Source organism: Canis aureus, chromosome 27 (assembly GCF_053574225.1).
Source record: "Canis aureus isolate CA01 chromosome 27, VMU_Caureus_v.1.0, whole genome shotgun sequence".
Taxonomy (NCBI): Eukaryota; Metazoa; Chordata; class Mammalia; order Carnivora; family Canidae; genus Canis; species Canis aureus.
This window is the reverse complement of record NC_135637.1, coordinates 35,651,802-35,666,598: the sequence shown is the minus strand read 5'-3', so window position 1 is coordinate 35,666,598 and position 14,797 is coordinate 35,651,802. Positions and strand designations below refer to the sequence as shown.

At 59.5% G+C, this 14,797-nt stretch overlaps 2 protein-coding genes across 7 annotated transcripts in view; one reads left to right on the top strand and one right to left on the bottom strand.

The window, feature by feature from the left end:
- The window catches only part of TANGO2 (transport and golgi organization 2 homolog), a 38,653-nt gene extending 35,202 nt beyond the window's left edge, over window positions 1-3,451 (bottom strand). Inside the window, exon 1 of one of the 2 annotated variants that reach the window (XM_077874726.1) lies at window positions 3,392-3,451. The gene's annotated coding sequence lies outside the window, so the exon portion shown is untranslated. The remainder of the gene's footprint in view (window positions 1-3,391) is intronic. The other variant, XM_077874727.1, reaches the window with a different exon arrangement.
- Window positions 3,452-3,638: 187 nt separating this feature from the next.
- Window positions 3,639-14,797, top strand: part of ARVCF (ARVCF delta catenin family member) — a 54,134-nt gene continuing 42,975 nt past the window's right edge. The window contains exons 1-3 of one of the 5 annotated variants that reach the window (XM_077874702.1): window positions 3,639-3,777; window positions 6,169-6,292; window positions 13,212-13,265. The gene's annotated coding sequence lies outside the window, so the exon portion shown is untranslated. Of the gene's footprint in view, window positions 3,778-6,168; window positions 6,293-7,727; window positions 7,892-13,211; window positions 13,266-14,797 lie in introns of those variants that run through there. The other 4 variants (XM_077874705.1, XM_077874704.1, XM_077874701.1 and 1 more) reach the window with 4 other exon arrangements.

The window sequence follows — 14,797 nt, the reverse complement described above, 5'->3', positions numbered from 1 at the left end:
GGCTATTCATAGAATCTTCTAAAACTCTAATGAATTGTGCTGGGCCATTCCCCACCCCTGCTCATCACACCCAGCACTGCCCATGTGCCAGTGTCTATGAAGTGCAACAAGCAGGTAAGTCTTGAGTAAGCCCGGCTCCCTAGCAGCCCCATGGCAGAGACAGCGCACCACCCCAGCTCTTGCCCAGAAGCGAGAAATAAGCGAGTGTCATCATCCATGAGAACAGAAGTCAGGGCAGGGCCACCTGATCTGGGGAACAATAGGAGGCATCTGGGTGCTGGCAGTTTCTTGGTGGGGATGCTAGTTGTCTGGCTGGGCTCCCGGTACAACCCATGGAGCTGGACATTTAAAACACATGCACTCTCACAGCAGGCATGTTTTATATGCACTCTTACAGGCAGGCTGGCGCATGGAGAAAAGAAAGACCGAAGAAGAGGCTGTCCGTGGGAGACCGAGCAAGAGTAGACACAGCCCCGGTGCAAACCCTTCAAAGCAGAAGCCAGTGCGGCCGGGCTCTTGTGAGTTCTCCACACTGACACCACCACCTGAGCAGAGAGCAAAACCACACCTGACAACCAGGGTGCCAGGGGAGGGGCACCTGCACCGTCGGCGGGAGGACTTTCCTTTGTCAACTGAAAAGGCAAACAGGCTCTGGAGAGGGGGCACACACCAGGTCAGAAGGCAGCAAAGAATGATAGAGACGCACATGAATGAATGGGGACGTATTGTGGTCTCAACACAGAGCCAAGGCGGCCTACACACTTGGAAAGTGAGGCTCCCCGTTCACATCACGTCCATCCCCCACCTCCCCCCGGCTGGCTGCACACATGAAGGCTCTGAACAGAGGTTACCTGGGCCAGAGAACCTGCAGCCCCATTTCACTATGCGAAGCACTTTACACATTTTGGGATACATTTTCAAGGCTAGCCAGCCTGTCTGTCTGTCAAGGCCACGCAGGGGACAGGGGCCCTCGGGCTTCACATGACAGGGCTGAGGAGCCAGGTCCCTCACCCTCACTCTCACCCCGGTAAAAGCAAGCAGCATGCAGCCGCCAGCCCAACCCGCACCATCACTGTGGCCGCCCCCAGGGGCGGAGCTGGAGAGCCTGCGCTGCTCTTTTCGCATGATGCGTAATGTTCTCCCAGCAGCTGCCAGCAGAGGAGGTAAACACACATGGGAACACAGTGTCGCTGTGCTGTTCGGGGGCCTTGGCTGAGAAAGCCCTGACGTCTGTAAATATTCTGAGCAGCCAGCCCACTGCAACACCCCACCCTCCTCCCAGCTCAAGATTGAGGATTCTACAATCTATGTTTTGTCATTTTGGCTAAGTGGCATTTCACCATGACAAATTTTCTACGGGGTACTCTCTTCTGAGAGCTCCATGATGTTTTGGGAGCACTAATTCAACTCCACACCAAGTGTCGCTGTCCCTCACAAATGAGGGGCAGAAGGAGCATTACATCAAGCTCTGGACACAGGGCCACCCCTCTACCTCAGCCTTTCCTGGCTTCCCCACAAGCCAGGGGCCAGCCCAGCCTCACAGTGGCCCCCGCTGCCTTTGTGCTCAATAAAGGACGATGGAGTACTCCCACCAAGATGTACCCTGAGTGTCAGTAGCCACCAAGAGATGGTGGACAGCCTTTTTTTTTTTTTTACTTTTAAGTGTGCATGTATCATTTTTGCAAATCTAAAAAAGAAAGTTAAGGGGGGGGAACTACACTGATAACCTGGGAAGACTGCTTCCTGGGGTGACCTGGGGTGACCTTGTTTCCGCAGAGGCCATCACCCAACCCTATGGTCTGGACCAACAAATGCCAGATTCTGCGGTGATGCCCTCACTCACTGACGTGTTGTCAAAGGATGGACCCAGTCCCTGAACATCTGGAGCAACAATGACAAGTGTGGAACCACTTCTAAAAGCCCTCCAGTCTCCCTGCCATGGGCCATTTACCTCCAGACATGCTCTGGAGGCACCTCGTTTCCCCACAGAAGTCCTCAGAAGTAACAAGCACACATCTTCTGTGGGCAGGCAGCAGAGGTGCCTACAGAGAGCTCACCCTCTGATGCAGAAGCAGGCACGGGAATGAGACCCCAAGACACCACACAGAGTTACATCCACGGTGAAATGGAATCCAAAAGCCCACATAAAGAGGTCACAAAAGAAGCATGGGGCCATAACAACAGTTTAGGGGCTGAGGGGCCGAAACAGAATTGACAGCCCATTTCCTTCATTCAGGAAAGGCTGCGGTCACTACATACCAGAGCAGGCAGTGGCAGCAGCCCAGTCTGAGTGGCCGGAAGCCTGTGCACATGCCAGTAACACGAAGCCGCAGGACTGAGGCTAGTGGTCAAAGGCCGGCTAAGGTGGAGGCACCAGGGCAGCCCACCCACCACACGGGAGCACTAGGATCCTGGAGACAGGGGACAGAACCGCTGCTGTGTCCTCCTGCCTCCGCCCCATCAGACAGGTCACCCCAGGATCCTGAGACAGTGGCCCAGGTGGAACAGAGGCACTGGGACCTGGCCCTGGCTCTGAGTGACCTTGGGAACACCACCTGCCCCTCAGCTGAAGTGTTCTTAGCTGTGGACAGCATCTGACCAATGAACGCTTGCCCTAAAAGGTTCCCCAGAGGTTTAACAAGCAAGTTCGAGAAAGCATTTCCAAAGTGCTACCAGCTGCAGGTATCCCTTATAGCTGCCATGGCGTCACCACTGCCTCATGGAAGAGAGCTCTGAGCCCAAACAGCAGTCAGCAGGTCGGGAACAGGACGCCAGGCCAGGCCTGGGCCCAGCATGTGATACCCCTGCTGGAGGAAAAGGCTCGGGGACTGGTCCAAGGGCAGGAGGCTCACTCTAGGGAGGCCGTCAAGCACCTGCCACGCTGGGGTCGGGGAGGGGTCCCCTGCCCAGTCCCCCTTCGATGCCCTGACCAACGGAGCCACCCCAGAAAAGGCGTGAGCCAGCACTTGCCTACTCAGACCTCGGCGGTCAGCCGGCGGCCCGGATACCGGCCCCGGGGAGGCGGCACCGTGACTCAGGGCTTCAGAACCGTCTGAGGCCGTAGCCCACCCACCCCGCAGCGACCGCGCAGCTCCCAGCCCCGCCAGGCTGCCTCCCCAGCGAGGCCCGCCCGGCCTGCCCGTGGCCCCGCTTCCCATCCTGGCGGGGTCACTGGACACGCCTTCCAGGAACCCATGGGGCTGCGTCGGGGGCCGTGTGGGGTCTCTCGTCGGATTTCCACTCCACGCCTCGGGAAAGGGAACCAGGCAGGGCGGGAGGTGCGGTCCTGCCCCGCCCCTCCCCGCCCGCGCCCCCGGACCCCGCGCCCCCGGTCCCGCGCCGGCCCTCCCGGGAGGGAGTCCGCCGGCCCGGCCGCCGACCGCACACTCACCGCCTCCGCCGCCGCCGACTTCCGGGTGCCGCGCCCGCGCGCCCCCGCCGCCGCCCAGGCCCCGCCCCCGCCCCGCCCAGGCCCCGCCTCCGCCCCTTGAGCGCTCGCCATTGGACTGCGCCGCCAGGGGCGGGGCCGCACGCCGCGACCCCAAGCGCCGTTGGCTGCGCGCGCTGTCGCTCGGGGGCTGCAGCCCTCCCGGCGCCCCGCCCCCGGGGCTGCGCCAAGCCTCGGGGCTGCGCGGGCGTCTGGGGGTCTCGTGACCCCCGCGGCTTTCCCAGCTCCCCAGCCCTGAGGACGCCTGCGCGAGGTCGCTGCCCCTTGCGGCCGCCCCAAGGGCATGGCTTCGCGGACCCGTTAGGGCGGCAGCCTGAACTCCGGGGGCGGTAGGTCACCAAACCACCTGGCGGTCTTCGCTGAGAGCGATAGGGGGATGCCCACTTCCGGACCCGCCCCTCAGACCGGGTCCTGGGCCACACCCTGTACTGGCTCCAGACCTGGCCATCCCTGCCTTTTCTTTAAGGCCCCCAGTTGGGTTTTGCCTCTGCCATTCTGGCCTTTGCACCGCCTCCACCCCAGCCCCGCAATTCCTAGCGCACACAGGAAAGACCCTGGACCGGGCACTCCAGACCCACCCAGCCACTCTGGCCTTTGCACCCCCACTCTACTACCCACCCACCCACCCCCTGCCGGAATCCTGGCACACTCAGGAAAGACCCTGGACCAGGCACTCCAGACCCACTCAGCCACTCTAGCCTTTGCACCGCCACTCCACCACCACTTCCACCACCACCCACCCTACCCCGGAATCCTGGCACACTCAGGAAAGACCCTGGACCAGGCACTCCAGACCCACCCAGCCACTCTGGCCTTTGAGCTCACTTAGAGGCTGTTCTGCAGGTCCAGGCCCTAGGATGAAGAATTGGACCACCCTCAGCTGTAATGAGTGAGCAAGAGGGCAGGAAGGGGCACTGACTGGGGCCCTCCCAACAGGAGAGAGGCATTCACTGCGCTCCCTGCCTTCAAAGACCTCTAGGCTGTGTCTGGGGCCTGAATGCAGGGAGAGTGGAGAGTCAGGGGACAAGGGCCCAGGGCCTACTCCCAAGTGGGCGCTCAGCAAACTATGACAAGGATGACAGTTATGCTAAGAATAGTAACAGTGTGCTAAGCACCCTAAACCCAGGGTCCCTGTCCACAGCTATTATTCCCCCCATTTTACATATACAAAGGCTGAAGTTCAGAGCAGCCATGTCATTTTTTAAAAAAGATGGCAAATGGCAGTGGCTGGATTAGCTCCACAGTCCTGTGTGAAGCCCTCCTGTCCTGTTCCTGACTCAGAGCACTGATGTCCTGTGGAAGACTGGGGTTTAGAGAGGGAAGGGGCCTGACTGGTGATAGAAAAAGGCAAGTATTGAATCCAAACCTGCCTGATGCACCCAAATGCCCATTCCACCCTACTCTCTTGCCATCTTTTCTGTGCTCCTCCTGGAACCCAACAGAAGCCCTTTACAGACATGGACACCGAAGACTCCAGATGTCCAAGGATTCATGGCCAGCAAGTGGTCAACCTAGCCTGATGCATGGTCCTCCCTCCCCATATGCAGCAGCAGAATCCTCCTGAGCTGGTACCAGTGATTTCCCTCTGAGCAGCCAGACTTTGCAATCCACCCAAGAGGCAATAAAGTTAGATAAGCAAGACTTGGGGCCGAGGCGTGTGTGACCTCACCCTGGGGCACAAGGCAGCAGTTGCAGAGTACTCTGCCCCCAAACCACTGGGCCACACGCCTCAGGAGAGGTGCTTTCCTGTTATCAACAAAGAGAGATGAGCTCATGCATGGGTTGGACAGAGGTTCAAATCCTGGTCTGCCACGAAAGCACATAGCTCTGGGCCAGCCCCCTTCCAGCTACACTCTTCCCATCTAGATGGAGCCATGTCAGGTACTCACTCTGATCTGTCTCCACTGACTCCAGTTGACAACATTCAGTGCTAGGGAGCAGATAAGATAGGATAAGATGGGTTTGGGCAGGAAGCTGAACTCTCGGGTATTAGGGATGCAAAGAGTTCACACATCCTTAGTTGGGGAGCTCACTACCTTATAGTCACCCTTTTTGGTCTCTAAGCATTTGCCACTGTTGAGAAGTTCTTCTTGACCTCCATCTGAAACCTTTTTCCCCCTATAGCTTTGCTCACATGTCCCCGGGATGTCCCCACAGAGCTAGGTGGAGGTGGGGGGAGAGGGAGGAGCCTAGGGTACTGGTCCCTGTGCCAGTGGTCACATGGTAGGGACTCTCCATCCTGTTTTTTGACTGTTTCTGACCCCTGCCTGCAGCCTGGGTTATGGTAGGCCTGCTGCCTGAGAATGGCCTTGAGTTCCTTGGAACCCACACTGTCCATCCTACTCCTCTGTATATAGCTGGTGACCCAGCTTGGGGGACGGAATCCTGCCTGGAGCGGGAGGCGGGGAGGCAGCCCCCACCTAGGACAATTTTGGAGCATGATTCTCCCTTTTGCTCTCTCACCAGAGCTCTGTCCAGCCCCTCCTGCCACCATCAGCAAGTGTGTGGGGAAGGGTTGATGCTGAATCACAAGCTCACTATGAGAATAGCGCTCCAGGAGGACCAGGGCCCAATGCCCCTGGAGAAATCCGTAGGGACAGTTTGACTAATGGAAGGAAGAAAATCCCTCCAGCCCACACAGCAGCTGGCTCAGAATGTCACCAATGGTGCAGCTCCATAAGACAAGAGCTAACTTGCTCACAGAGACTCCTGTGTTCCAGGGAAGGACACTGCACTCCATCTTCCCAGAGATACAAGCAACATCGCTATGCCAGAGTGTCAGATGGCTCTCACCTCCAGTGCCCAACTTCAATTGACCAGCAGTGGCTGACTGGTTCTAAAAGGGTAGGATGGATTTGCTATGTGTGCTAGGTACTACAGGGGGAACCCAATGGTGGTACCAGTGGTGAGTTCTGGCCCTACATCACTTCACTTTCTTTGTTAAGAGGAAGCAACTTATGGGTGAACACTCTGGCTCCCTGATGTGGGTGGATAAGACATGAATGTCTGGTCTCCCCATTAATGCTGTCATGGGTCTGTGACTCCCTGGGTAGACATGGGGAATATGATGGGCTGAGAATCTGGTCATCTCCAGGTGCAACCAGGACAGGAAAGGCTTAGAACTAAGCCAGAGTCCCTGGCCAAGGGGCCATCATCTCATGAACCCCCTGAAATAAGCCCCAACATGCAGCACCCCTATTGGTACCCCACCACACACACCACAAAGTTAAGTGGAGCTGGCCAAGGATTATGGTTCCATTTGTGGTCATATATGTGTGCTTCGTTTCCCTCCAAGGACCAGGTGTCGGCTCTCCACCTGGCAGAGAAATGCGACTTGTGCTAAATTCCATTCAGGTGGTTGCGCCCCCTACAGTGTTTCTCCAAGACCAGAGGTAGGGTGGAGGAAACGGGACACCAGGAAGGAGGCTGGTGACAAACACACAAACTCCTCCCTCCACCCCTCCCGGACCCTGAGCTGCGGTGATTTGATAGAGGAGGGGAGGGCAGCCCTGCAGGGTGGGCCGAGCCGAGGGGTCCGTGGATTCAGGCCTGGTGGAGGAGGACAACCTCTGGTTCGCCGAAAGGACCTTCCTGCCCCGAGAAACACGGCTCCCCATCCAGGCTCGCGGAGCCCAGGTCGGGCCGCGCCCCTGCTGCGAGAACCCCCCAGGCCCGGGGGTGACGGGCTAGGCTTGCACCCGAGTGACCTAAAGCAAGTGAGAACCTTTCTGAGCTTCGATTTCCCATCTGTAGAATGGGAAGGTAGCACAACTCTCCCTCGCAGAGTGTGCGAAGAACACAATTAGATCCGGACAGGAGGGCGCGGCGCGCCCGGTGAACAGCAGGCGCGGGAGAAGGATCCCTGCGAACTAGGGGCGGTGATGGAGGCAGCGAGGCCAGAGTCCTGGGAAGGGGCGCGGGGCTCGCCAATCAATCCCCGCTCGGTGCCGGGGGGCCCGGGCAGGTCCTCGAACGCCGCCGAGAGGGGGGCGGCCCCGAGCCCGGCCGCCGCCGCAGCGGTCCCGGCAGGTGCCGGGGCCTCGGCCACTCCACGGAGGGGCCGGCGGTCGGCCGGGACGGACACCCCGGGGGCCCAATGGGAAGCCGGCGTCTCCCAGCGCCCGCCCAATCGGCGCCGGTTGCCGGGCCGCCCTGGGTCTCCCGACCAATGGGAAAATTCGCGTTCGGCTGGGGCGGGGCGGAGGGTCGCGTCGCCGGCCAGACCCGCTTTGCGCACGGGCCGCGCGAGGGGCGGGGAGGGCTGGCCCGGGGCTGCACGCTGGGCCCGGGAGGGGTCCGCCCCCGCACCCGCCCGAGTTGAGGCCCCGCGGAGCGCTGACCCCGCCGCGCCCCGGGGACGCCGCGCCCGGCGCGCCCAGAGACCCGGGGACGCCCGTCTGGGGGCGGGGGCCACGCTGCGGGGCCGCCCACGCCGCGCTCCAGGTAGGCTCGGGCCGGGGGCGGGGTCCGGAGGTCGGGGCCGGGATGGGGCCGGGGTGGGGGCCGGGGGTCGAGGCGGGCTCCTGAGCGGAGAACCGAGGTACGAGCCGGGCCCCGCCCCACCTCGCCCCTCGCGCCGCGGTGCGCGAGACCCGGGGCCGCGGGGGCGGGGCCCTTTGTGCGCGGTCTCGGGGCCCCGGCGGGGCGGGCCGGGGCGCCCCGCACAGCGCGCCCCCGCCGAGCCGCGGCCGGAGCCCGCCGCCCGCAGCCCCGCTCGGCCTGCGCGGCGCTGGGCGCCTTGCCCCGGGGCTTGGGGGCCGGAAACTTTCCAGGGGCCCGAGGGCCGGCGGGGCCGGGGAAGTTTCCCGGGGCGGCGCGCCCCTGGAGCCCGCTGGGGCTCGGGAGCCAAGGGGATGTCCCCGCTCCCGCCGCTCCCGCCGCCCAGAGGGCGAGGGAGAGGATGCCGCCTGGTGGCCCTGCCTGGTGCCCGCACCGGGGATCCCCCCACTCCCGCCGCCCGAGTCCCCTCGGTGGAACACCGGGCCCGGCAGAGGCGGATGCCCCCAGTCGGCGCGGTACCCAGCCCGGTTTGCTGAGGTGTGGCCCGGGGCGGGCAGCCTGACATCCCGAGCCTTCCCCGTGTAATCTTTAATTAAATGTTGGGTACTTGAAACGTACTCATCTCTGCGTAACGTATCCCTGAAAACGGAGCTCCGGGACTCTGGCTCCGCTTTCCCGTTAGACCCAGGCCTGTTTAGAAACAGGGAAGAGAAAAGAATCATGCCAACAGGGTTTCATCCTTTGGGCTAGGCTCTCAGTGTAACCTCGGGTGCTTGCCCCTCTCTCACACCCCTTCCCACTGTCCCCTGCAGGGCACACACCAAGTCAGGACCTGTAAACCCAGGGGATTGGCAGATGAGCGGCTTAGGGCATGTCAGGGCACTCCCCCGCCCCGCCCCCCTCTCGTGAGGACCTGTGGGGGGGAGGGGGGTACTGAGAGCCTCGATCCCCTCCCTCTGCCTCCCCTTGAGATGCAGACCCCCCAGCAGCAGTCTGCTGGTCCCAAGCAGGTCCTGCCTGTCCTGTGTTCAGTGTATCTCTGGACTTGAAATGGTGCTGCACACAGGAGACAGAGCCTTCTCCACAGCATACTGGGCTCGTGGCCAGTTGTTCTTTTTAATTAAATGTTGAGTACTTAACCAAGTAGTAGGTGGCCCAGGTCTTGGGTCCCGCCGCAGCATGTGGGGCTGTGAATCCACAATTCATGCTTTCTTCCAGCCTTGCCCTGTCCCACCCACAGTGCCATGTCTGTTCCCTGCTCCCTAAAGTCTGTGATCCACCGGCACCCAGCACAGGGCTGGGCACAGAGCACTCACTGTGCTGGGGATTCTAGTCCTGGCCTAGGCAGGAGGGTCACAGCCAAGTCAGCCTTGGCCCTGCTCTTCACAGTCTTTTCCATGTAGACAGAAGAACCTGCAGTCCACAGGTAAACTGGGCCGGCTCTAAGTCCTACTAAATTAGCATCCCCATGCCACAGTGGGGTTGCACAGTGGCCCCTCAGATCTCTTCCCAGGCTCAGGGGTCTCTGCATCTCAGAGGCTTGGTGAAGGCAGGGCATCTCTGTTGGTGCTGCGTAAGGATTCAGGGCAGATTTACCACACCCTCTTCGCCCAAGGGACAGGCCTGAGAGTCGTGAATAGAGGAGCCCCTAGCCAGTCCCTAGTATCTGCCCTGTGATCTGATCTCAGCGGTGGGAGGGAGGTGAGGGCAAGCTTGACCTCAGGACAAGCCCTGGGGGCTGCCAGGAGGGCCACAGGGGGTTTGGGAACCTCTGAATGGCAGCTCAAGTTTTGCTGCCAGCTTCCATCAAGATTGTGATAAAGTCTTGGTCTGCTCAGCAGGAGACCCAGGACTAGGGAATAATCAGAAGGAATACGAGGTCAGGAATCCCTTATCGGGCCTTCCCGGCCAGGACAGCTGCACAACGTGGTTTATTTGATAGGTCAGGAAGATGAGCCCAGAGTGCATGGACACCCATTTCAGCCGCATCTGTCCCTCCTCCTTCCCCCCACCGCTGGTCAGGCATAGGCCCTTCCCCCTGCCCTGGGGGATCCCGAGGAGCCAGCAGCCTCCAGGAAAGCAGCGGGTGCGGCCACCAGAGGGCACCCAGGACCGCCAAGGCTGGCAAGCCTGACCCCGCCCAGCCACCTTCAGTGCTGGGACCCTTCGGGAGGGACCTGGTGGGGCCTGCTTCAGACTGCTTGTCCAGGGTATGCAGCTGGCAAGGGGCAGGGATCCCTGGGGCAAGGCCTCTCAGTAACCCCAAGAGCCCCTCACTGCCTTTGGTGCAGGCAAGGGGAGACCAGGGACTGAATGGCAGGGTGACTGCCCACAGGCTTGGGCAAGGACAGTGAGAAACAGGCCCTGAGCGAGGCCTCCTTCAGGCCTTCACCCCAGGGGCCTCCTCAGCTTCCATAGGCTGACCCTGCCCCCACCCAGGGGTCCAGGCAAGGACTCTGAGCCGCTTGCAGCTTCTTTTCACTGCATCTGTGAAAGAAGGTGTGACAGAAGCAGGTGCCTTTTCATGTTGTACCCAGAGTGGCCAGTGGCCTGGAAGAGCACGTCCAGATCTGTTATGGTGGAGGAGAACATGGAGCTGGAGTGCAGAACAGGCTCCTAGGCAGACTTGCCTGCCCCCCCCTCCCCGCCCCCACCACCTAGCCTCCTCATCGTCTGCCCAGCCCACCTAGCCCGGGGCCCATCCCTCCTTTGGACTCTGCTCATGGAGCTGCCTTGTGCCATGGATGCATGACAGGTCCGTTTGCAGGACTGGCTCTGTGTGGCAACCCCTGTGGCCTGGGTTCCTGCCCCTATCTGAGATGCAGCAGGCCTTCCCAAGATTGGGGGCAGACTGGAAGATTGCCGGGCGCCCCAGTGTGGGGAGGCCGGTGGTAGGGGTAGGCCCCGGCTAGTATAGCCAGGGGGAGTTGTCCCCACTTCTCAGGACACTCCTCATTTGGGAATGGAGCCCAATAAGAGGCAGGTTTCATGACTCCCTTTGCCCCAGAGCTCCTGGGTCGGGGGTCCTTGGTCAAGTAAGTGACCCCAGACCCCACATATCAATCCTAAGGGAATGCTAAGTAGGGATTCCTAAGACAGGTACCTCCTGCATTCTCAGCACAAAGCCTGTCATTCGTTCTCTCTTCATATCCACACCTGTTCACTCCCTCAGGGCTCCTGTCAGACTCTGCCTTGCCCTCACCTATACAATGTCCTGTGACAAGGGTGCCCTGGAGACCCATGCCTCTCAGAGCCGCCACCACCCTGCATCCCCCAGTGCCTCCCACTTCCCCTACCCTCCTCCTCCAGGAAACCTTTGGTGGCTCTCCCCACTGGTGTCTGCTACTGGCTCTCCTCCATGTTTATGGAGCTCTTATCCTGACCAGAGCCCCACAAGGAGGGAACGTGTTCTTGTGGCCAAATATCCCCAGTTGAGGTGGGGACGCTGGGAACAGAAAGACATAAGTTCAAATCCTGGACCAAGTTTCCCCATCAGAAAAATGGGGTATTGGGTCAATCCAAGGCACCTAGCAAGAGTGACATGAGGGTGTACAGCCAGCACCTTGTGAGGCTTTGCTCGAGGCCAGCCCTGAGGGGGAGCTTGGCAGTTATCAGGACTGATAAGAAAGGCATGTGGCTATCTATGGGGCAAAACCTATGTGAACATTTAAGCCAAAAACAGAAGCAGACCAGAAACGTCACACTCCAAGCAGAGCTGCTTCCTGAACCTCAGACTTCAGGGTAGGAAACGCAGCCCCTATGCTGTGGGTGGGGTGGGGACCGTGGGTGGGCAGGCTCTCTCCCAGACTGCCCTCCCAGGCACACACGAGGGTGAGTGTGCACAAACCCATACACATGAACACACACACCTACCTGGCTCGGGCCACTGTTCTTTCTTGCCTCTGACCCCACGCATCCTGATCCGTGATCCCACCATGACTCAGAGCCCCTCCTTGTGATGAAGGAGCTGCTGTGAGATGGGGACACCTATCCGCAGGGACCCCAAATAGGCCATGTCCACAAAGGAAGATTAGATAGAGGACCAATCTGGGAAACACAGTAGAGCCCAAGGGAGACAGCTTCTGTCATCCTGACCCACCAAAGCTGGCTTTCTGTTTGCAGCCGAGACTCCCTCCTCTTGTTGCCACCCTGGCTTTGTTTTTTGTTTTTTTAAAGATTTTATTTATTTATTCATGAGAGACGCAGAGAGAGAAGCAGAGACACAGACAGAGGGAGAAGCAGGCTTGTCGCAGGGAGCCCGACGTGAGACTCGATCCTGGGACCCGGGATCATGCCCTGAGCCAAAGGCAGATGCTCAACCGCTGAGTCACCCAGGCGTCCCTGGTTTTGGGTTTTAAAGATTGTAGTTCTCAGTCATCTCTACACACAACTCAGCTCAAACTTAAAAGTCTGAGATCAAGAGTTGCATGCTCTACCAACTGAGCCAGGCAAGTGCCCACCACCCTATTGTTCATTTTTATTTTATTAAGATTTTATTTATATATTCAAGAGAGATACACACAGAGAGGGGCAGAGACACAGGCAGAGAGAGAAGCAGGCTCCATGCAGGGAGCCCGAAGTGGGACTCGGTCCCGGGACACCAGGATCACGCCCTGGGCCGAAGGCAGGCGCTCAACCACTGAGCCACCCAGGCTTCCCCATATTGTTCGTTTTTATAACACAGACACTCTCTGGCATGGTCCCCAGGCCTAGATACAGTGACAGGGGATGTGTCCCCTGGGGCATGGGCTAGGCCATAAGCCCACAGGGGCTGTAGTCCTGCCTGTGAGGCACATCTAGACATCTCTCTGGCCCCTTGGTGCCAGGGTCTGGGAGCAAGGCTCTTGCCTCACAGGGACACAGGTTCTGGGCTGGCCCCAAGGAGCATCAGGAGAGGCAGGTGGCCTGTTGCACAGAAGTTCTCCTTGCTGTACGTTGATCACGATGAAGCACACCCAACTTTCTGGAATGGGGAAGACACTATGACCAGACTCCAGCTAAGCAATCGCAGTTTTGCAGGCTAGTCAACAGTATTAGAAACATTTATGAGGGATGGTGGTAGTCTGACATAAACCGCAGACACCACAGTCCCAGTCGAGCAGAGATAAGAAAATGTGCATGATATGTGGGTACACATGTCAGGAGTGCCACAGGATGACCTCGGAGTCAGGGGTGACACTGCCTCACCAGGGGTCTGGCCTCGTCCAGAAGGGACTTAGCTTGACAAATTGATCTCGCAAGGTCTCCTCTGGTTTCCCTGCAGGAGCTGGAGCTGGCAGGATGGGCGTTGGGACATGCTGATCTCTCCTCGAGACAGGTGAGTGACCTGGGCTCGGCCTGGGAATATCCCCCTCTTCACATAGGACGGAAGAGAGTCCAGGTGGGCTTGGCAGGTGTGACGGACGGAGGAATGGCCCAGGGTGGTGTATGCTTCTGGTCAGCCTCCCGCTGAGTGGGCACAGCCCCCGGGCTGGACAGGGCTGGGGGTGGGGCCTCACCACTAACCCTGCTTGGATTCACCAATGACCTGGGTATGGACAGCAGCCACCAGGTTGATGTCTGGCTTGAGGGATGAGCCTGCAGTGAGGCTGACACCAGGACATTGACTGGATATGATCTTCACCTGCCTTAACTTGGATGCTTGGCATGGCAATGTCTGGTATCAGCCTCGGCCACCCAGCTTGGTTCTCAGCTCAGGAGACAGGAGCTACCAGCTGGGAACAGACAGTCCTGGGTGTTACCTGTGTTTGTGGGTTTATCTGGTAGCCACTCCTCCAGCAAGAGTAAGGCTTGATGCCTGGGAGGTATGGCAAGATTGGGAAGCTGTGTGGTCCCTGTGTCCCCCAGGTCCCTCTGGAGTGGAAGGGGTGGAATACGCCCTGCTGGCACCCTGGCCTGTCAGCGTTTTCTATGGTGGCTGCATTTACGGAGTGGTGATGGCTGATGAGAATGTCTTTGGCTGTTCTTGTTCATGCGGTCTGGGTACCCAGGCCCCAGCCCAGCCATCTGCTCCTGCCCCTCTGGGTGCTATCTCCACAAGAGGCTTGGCTAACCCAGGATTCTCAGTGACACTGAATATCCAGCGTGGACGGCCTGGCCCAGCCAGTGCTATGCTCTGTGGTGAGAAGACAGTGGCCACCGGCCTGGGAGTGCCCAGGCTTCCAGACACCTCGGTATCCTGTGCCAAGGGCTATAGGACAGGGAGGGATGGGACCTGACTCCTTCTTCCCTATTGCACATAACTCTGGGTTTGGGAAGCTGCCAGCTGGGCTGGTGGTAGCTGGGCGTCTGCTGCCACCTGGAGGTGTGCTACCTGGCCACTCCAGGCCAGGCCAGGCAGCTCAGTGGCAGGCTTCTGGGCCACCTGGGGGCCTCTGCATTGGGATGAAGAGGCTCAGGCTGCATCTAGGGCTCAGAAAGTGGCCTTGCTTGTGGTATAGGTGACATGGTTCCTGGGGGTGACGTTGGCAGGGTGCTGGCCCTGACCCCACATAAGTCCTGGTAGGCCACCAGGCCTCAGCTTGGCCAACCAGCCAGACATAGAGTGATAGCTCTGGTCACAGGGTCTCCCTTAGCCTGCCTGCTGCACTACCCTGTCTCCCAGCATGGCTTGGTTGTTTCCTGTCCTTGTTTATCTCTCTCTGCCTCCTCCTCTTGGTTTTTTCCCAGTTTTTCTCTCGTCTTCTCTGTGTGTCTCTCTGCCTTTTCCTCTCTCTTGTTTCTGTCCTCTCCTTCTTGAGTGTGGTGGTGGATTATTCTCGTCTGCCACAGTGATTGACCATTCACGTCTGCCATGGGCCCCCGAAGAGTAGTGGCGAGTAGTGGCGGCTGGCATTCATGCCATCGCTG